The following is a 7,044-nucleotide window of genomic DNA, read 5'->3' on the forward strand; positions in this document are numbered from 1 at the left end:
TATTGATATGGTAAAATTTTTAGACATTTTAAACCAATTTCAAAAAAAATAAAATAGCCCCCCCCCCCTTTTTTTTCAAATCCTGAATCCACCTTTTTTAGTCCCCAGTACTTGATAATTGGCACACTCCATCTATAAACAGTTATATCATGAAACAAAACAGTGTAATAATGTTAGTAGATAAGCAGTTTGGTGCCGCTAGGTCATCTCAAGTCTTCACCCCATATCTGGGACACTTCAGAAAACTCAGAAGAAAAGGGGAAAAAGGCATTTTTGAAACCGTCATCAAAAAAATTCTCTTAAGAGTCTACCCAATTTTGTTTTTTTAATTAACAGTATAGATATTTTATATTAGGATTACACAACACATCATATCACTGTTAGTCTAGAATTTTGTATTTATATGATAGAAATTAGGTCGTATTCCTTAATATTTCAAATTTGAATTCCTTTGCATTTTCCTGTTGCCATAGCAACGTATTACAAAATCATCATCACTGATAAAAATGTTTTATATGATTTGCAGTGGTAACCTTACTTTGTACTTTTAACAACAAACACACTCCTAGTCACACTTTTGCTCTAGGTAGCCTGCAAATGTGTTGATTTTTGTCTAATTTTGGTACGCTTTTTGAACTCGTAACTAAGGAAACATTTTCCTTAGATACGAGATGTAATGATGTAATCGAAAAAAAAAAAAATTCTCTAAAATGTTTTTTATGATATAACTAATCAATTAAGAGAACTTTAAACAAAATCTAAATTTTTGCACATTCCATGTTTGTACAGTATGAAGCGTTATGCTTATTGGCACGGCCTCTTCAAAAGTAATACACGTTTACTGAACAAATACTACGTTGATAACTAGTTTCAACATGATCGTAAACATGGACAAAAGTGCAGTTTAAAATGTGACCAGTATAACACGATGTAAGTAATAGTTATCGCACGAGAACGTCAGTGTACTAGTAAAATTAAATCGCACAGAATGAGATAACTATATTACTTCCCAGCTGTTCTAAATAAGATGTTTAACACGTCATACAATCTATTTTTTTTACATCTTCGCTAGCCAAGGGTTACAATCCACTGTCCTCCTCTCCACCCTTGCCAGATTCAGCGAACATTTTTGAAATTTCGGTCCTCGATGCTGTTCAACTTTGTACTTGTTTCGGCTTTCAAACTTTTGTATCTGAACGTCACAAGTAAGTCTTGTGTGTACAAAATGCACTTCTGGCGTATTAAAATTTTAAACTTGTTGGCTTTTGCATGTTTTGTTAGCTATTATTCGTGTGTTTCTTTGTCAATTGTGTTCTTTTAATTATTTATATTGTAGACCTATAATGTTGTGTTGTCATTTTAAAGTTATATTTCACATGGCCATAAAAGAGGGAGGTTTGGCATGCCACAAAACCATGTTGAACCCACCATTTTTTCCTTTAAAAATGTTCTGTACCAACTCAGGAGTATGGCCATTGTTATATTATAGTTCGTGTCTGTGTGTGTTTCATTTTAACGTTGTGTTTCCGTTGTGTCGTTTGTTTTCTCTTATTTTTGAGTGTTAATCCACATTACTATAAGACGTATCACGGTACTTATCTATCCCAAATTTATGTATTTGGTTTTGATATTATATTTGTTATTCTCATAGGATTTTGTCTAATGCTTAGTCCGTTTCCGTGTGTGATACATTTTAATGTTATGTCGTTGTTCTCCTCTGATATTTAATGCGTTTCCCTCAGTTTTAGTTTGTTACCCCGATTTTGCTTTTGTCCAGGGATTTATGAGTTTTGAACAGCGGTATACTACTGTTGCCTTTATTTGATTTAATGCACCCAGTTACGACTGAAACCAATGAAAATCATACCTTTTTGTCTCCGAACTTCTATCGCAATCTTCCAAGAGGAAAAAAGTGGCTCGTAACCCTTGGCTATTGAGGATGATTAACTTTAAAAGCCACGAAACCAATATTATAATTTATCAAATTAGCAGACAGTTTGTACCTAGTCGTCATGCTGTAGGGGTATGACTATTTGGTATATATGCAAAAGGTGTTGATTTCGAGTCTTAGTATAGACACTGGATTTTTTCCACACAAATTATGATCTATTCACTTTTCCGTATTAATATTTCTATGTTTGATGGTAGATTTTACATTCCCGCCAAAATGTTACAGAACAAAGAAACTCGAGATAGGATGATCTAGTATGGATGATTCGTCTTAGATCACCTCTGTTTAAACAAAGGAGTTTGGTTAACCATAATTGCTCCAATTTAGAATTTAAAAAGAAGTTAACACCCCAAAAATTTCCATTAATGATCTAATGATTTTTTTTTTAATTTGATGTTGCAAATTTATGTTACCTGATAAGATATTAAAATAATAATGATAAATCATATAACCTTTGCTGCTAAAAAAACCCAGTGATTTTAACATTCAATATGATATCGTTAATAACCTCCGTTTTATAAGCTTTATTGTGTAGGTATCTTATACGCCTATTCTATACACTTTAAATCAATAAGCGTTAATGTCAAAACATTCACTCATCTTTATATAAAACCTGCATTTTTAATTTGAACGTCAACAACTATTTATAGAGGTTAGTAATATTTTAATAGTCAGACAACTGTGTTGGCGAAAGTTGGATCGCTTGGAGTGAAAGGACATACAAGTGAAAGAGTGAGTAGTTCACTAATGTAAATTATGGTTTAGCCATGGAGTTATCAGTTTATTTTCTATCTATGAGTTTGACTATCCCTCTGGTATCTTTCGCTCCTCTTTTATATGGTATCCGACATTTGGTCTAATTAAATAAAGATTGAAGGAAAATTGACTGTCAAATTCTGTTAATCATCGTTTACCTGTATAATGATGAGTTTTTGTGGATCGAATAAGTCAATCAAAAGATTTACCTTTCACTACAAACCATTTAAGTCTGAAATGGCCTATATCTGTACTCAACTGTACTGATTTTTCCTCGACCAGTCTGAATTGGTCTGACTTTTACTTGACATTACTCGACCCCAGTGTGAACCATACTCGACTGTACTGAATCGTACTTGACCCTTATCTTTGCCGTTGAAAATAATCTGAAACAGTCTTAACCCATTCTCGACCTGTGCTCGACCTATTTTCCAGTCTAAACCATACGTAACCAAAGGTCTGAACAAAACTCGACCAGTCTGGACCATACTAGACCAAATAACCTCTACTTTTTTAACTGTTAAAATAAATTTCTGTTTAACTGACATATACAACAACAGCCATCAACAATTATAAATTGTTTAACCTTATATAAGAAATATATCTATTGTTATATTTAGGATAATTTTTTTTTTACATTATATATAATATATATCAAAAAGAGATAAAATTAAAGAAATAAATAAAATAGTTTTTCTGATTAGTGGTGAAATATAAAGTATTACCTCTACTTGGGGCAAATTCATAAATAAGATCACACCTGGTCAGAGGACATTTATTCAAAATTGCAACATCCTATTTAACGTAAATAACAATGCCTTTTGAATATACTAGAAAATAGGGCTTTCTTTTTACCTGTAAAACACACATGTACTGAGGTAATTAGACCATAAAGTGCTTTATGTATGCAATGTCTTTAATTCGACAAAAATTTCTTAAATTAATTAAAATACATTTTTACTATTACTTTGGAACACACTTCCTTTCTTAAAAAGGTTATTAATGATTACTATGGAAATTCTTTTATCATGATTATATTAAATTCTTGGTTTAATAAAACAAAACAATTTAGATCTCATTTTTTTAAAATTTATTTAGTTGTTTTATATACTATTTTATATATATATATCAATAAAAAAAAACATTCACTGGATTTTAACTTAACTCAATGACACCATAAATCTATGCTAGTCTTCAGTTAATGGTGAAAATAGTCCAGTTACCATAAAATACTTCCGAAATATTCATAAAATTTTGAATAATATTGAAAATATAAGTCACAATTCATTTTTTAGATTATTTGATCAGCTTGTTTTATCTAAATTTTAGAGTTGATATATATTATTATGTAAGTGTTGATTAATATTGTGTTGAAGTTATATTATGATTGATTATTGTGAGGCTTGTACTTGATTTTGTTCATTCATATGTTTTTTAGTTCATTCATATGTTTCGGAGTTAAGTATGACGTCCATATCTAACGAATTATTCATATTTATATAATAAATGGCCAGTTTGAGCCCGACTGCGGTTGAGGGGTTTTCTCGCTGTGTTGAAGTTCATTTGAATTTCTATGGAAAGTGGAAAAAACAAAATCAATCTTAAGATAGTTAATAAGGATATTTGTAAGATATGTCAGTTCTTAACCGATAAGTTTCAATATGCAATTGAAGTCAATATTTCAGATCGTAACTAGACTTTCAATACAGCGGTTTCAAAAACCACGCATAAATGTTTTGTTGTTGACCTACTGGTTCCCCTTTAGTATCTTTATGTTTCAACTCGAAGAAACATCACATCACGGGAGTGTTATCAGTATAATGACACACGAATAGCTCAAAATTTCAAAAAGGAGAAAGATTCAAAGTTATGGGAGATGAAGTACAAAATGCTAGTACACATTTATACGCTTAGACAATCGGGGAATATGCATGTTTAAAATATGTCTCGCAACTCTATAGTTTGACCTTTGAAAACATGTAGTGCAGCTGCGCTTTCAATTCTAGGCGATATTATTTATAGAAACTTCATAATGGTTCAGTTTCAGTCGTAAAAGGAGTACAAATGGGAAATTGTGTTGTTAACATTTACAGTAATGCAATATATAATGCATCTCTTATATTGATATAGGAAGATGTGTAAGTGCCAATGAAACAACTCTCCATCCAAATAACAATTTTAAAAAGTAAACCATTATAGGTCAATGTACGGCCTTCAACACGGAGCAATGGCTCACACCGAACAACAAGCTATAAAGGTCCTCAACATTACTAGTGTAAAACCATCCAAACGGTAAAACTTACGGAATAGACTATGTATAAAAAAAATGTCTCATTGGCACTCATACCACATCTTCTTATTTATATATCATATGTTATTATTAAATCTTTCTGGCCAACTTCTTAAAAATGTCTTAATTCCAACTGATTGAAAACACAATACTTACTGTCATATTTGTGTTTTGAATATTCCAATCATATATGTAATTAAAAAAAAAGCAGCAGTAATTGTCCCGTCTTTTAAAGACAAGTTACTCCATGTCATGCAAAAAGGTACGAAAAAAGACGACTTTAAGTTCTCTATTGTTATTTCCAGTTTTGGACGGTCGTGTTCATTTTCCCAACTCCTGCGGTGTGTATTTCTTAACTCTTTCCCTTTATCCATGCGTGTTCCAAGGTCAATGTAAGTAATCCATTTAATACTGTTTTATAAAGCTTAAAGTTTTGCCTCAACTGTAGACATCTTTATCCTGACGGGATATCACATCCAATATTTACAAGTGATATTTTTTTCAAAAATTATTCATATGAACTTTTTGATCCTATCAATAAATCTACTATTTGAAGGTAATCAATTAGTACTTTAGAACATTGACAATTGACTTTATCAATACTTTCAATGATTCATGTATTTATGAATTAAAACATAATCATATATGTTTAAACGGTAATCAAAACTTATGCTCCCTTTTTCTGTCGATACTTATATTTTAGCAATTTGACAAATTTCATTACATGAAGTCTGTTAGATGTATGTTTATTATACAGTATGGATTTCTTGTAAAGGACATACATTGACCATAACTTCGTACAACTTGGTCTCTGATGGATAGTTGTCTAATTGTCAATCATACTATATCTTCTATATTATATTTGAATATCAACATAGCCATCATATTTCAGTGCATGGCACATAAAAGGAGCCTGTTATACAGTGTCCTGCACTACTGTTGTTTTTGTTTCTTGTTGTAGCACAAACCATGCCAAGTCATGTGCTTACTTTTATATTAAAAAGTGTTAGAAATAAAATTGTGCATCCATGATTCAAATCTGAGTGAATAACAGATCAAGTGTTCACGCTCTGTAAACTAGTATCAAAGGCTATTTCTAATCGATTGTAAACGTTTCCGTTTTTAGTGAATATATATTCAATATATAAAGAAATTGGTTAACCTTATTTTATTATTTCAGTGCTACAACGGCAGAGTGTCGCAACTAAATCTACAGAACAGCAAGATTCAGAAACAGTGAGAAAATTTGCAATAAGCCTTTTATCAATAAAGAACTCAAAATAAACTTGCAAATATACGCAACAACTAAAAATTATCAGGTAGAGAGTTAAGGTCAAGGAAAGACTCGTTTTGAGTTAATACCGATAGTCCAATTAGTGTAAATACAAATGTTCTACAAGGTACATGAATAATGTCAACACACACATATAATAAACACATTAGGAGGAACGTCAAATGTTAACAAAACAATAGAAGAGTATATGATTTTGTTTTGTTTTCAAGGGGCATTCAAATATCGGAACAAGGAAAACATCTGTCGTTCAAAACGCGAAAGATTTAACAACACAGACATTACGAACAACAGAAGTTAAAAACAAATGACAACAAAAATATACCAATTATCCATACCTAATTACCGTTCTTTTTTTTCGATTTTGACATTACCAAATGAAACAATTCACTGAATTTGTTCATGCATGAGCAACACGGCTGGTACAACATGTGTAGAACCTTAGTTCACTCACTTCATTACTAAAGATAGATTTCTCAGTTAAACTGGTAGTAAGTTAATCATTTGTTATTAATATTTAACAAGTTTTGCAGTTTTTTGTTTGACATTTATAAATGAGACAGTGTTGTGCAGTCATTTAAGTAAAACATGTATTGTAGAAGAGCTGAACACGATCGCATACGAATATAATTGCTATTGTCATTAGTACAAGGATCTGAACGTGTCATATTCGAGATATTTGTTATTACTGGTGATGAGGGGACACCTGGAAATGCACCGTGTCCATGGTGACATCTGGTACGGACCTTTTTATAC

This window comes from Mytilus galloprovincialis, chromosome 11, assembly GCF_965363235.1.
Source record: "Mytilus galloprovincialis chromosome 11, xbMytGall1.hap1.1, whole genome shotgun sequence".
Taxonomy (NCBI): Eukaryota; Metazoa; Mollusca; class Bivalvia; order Mytilida; family Mytilidae; genus Mytilus; species Mytilus galloprovincialis.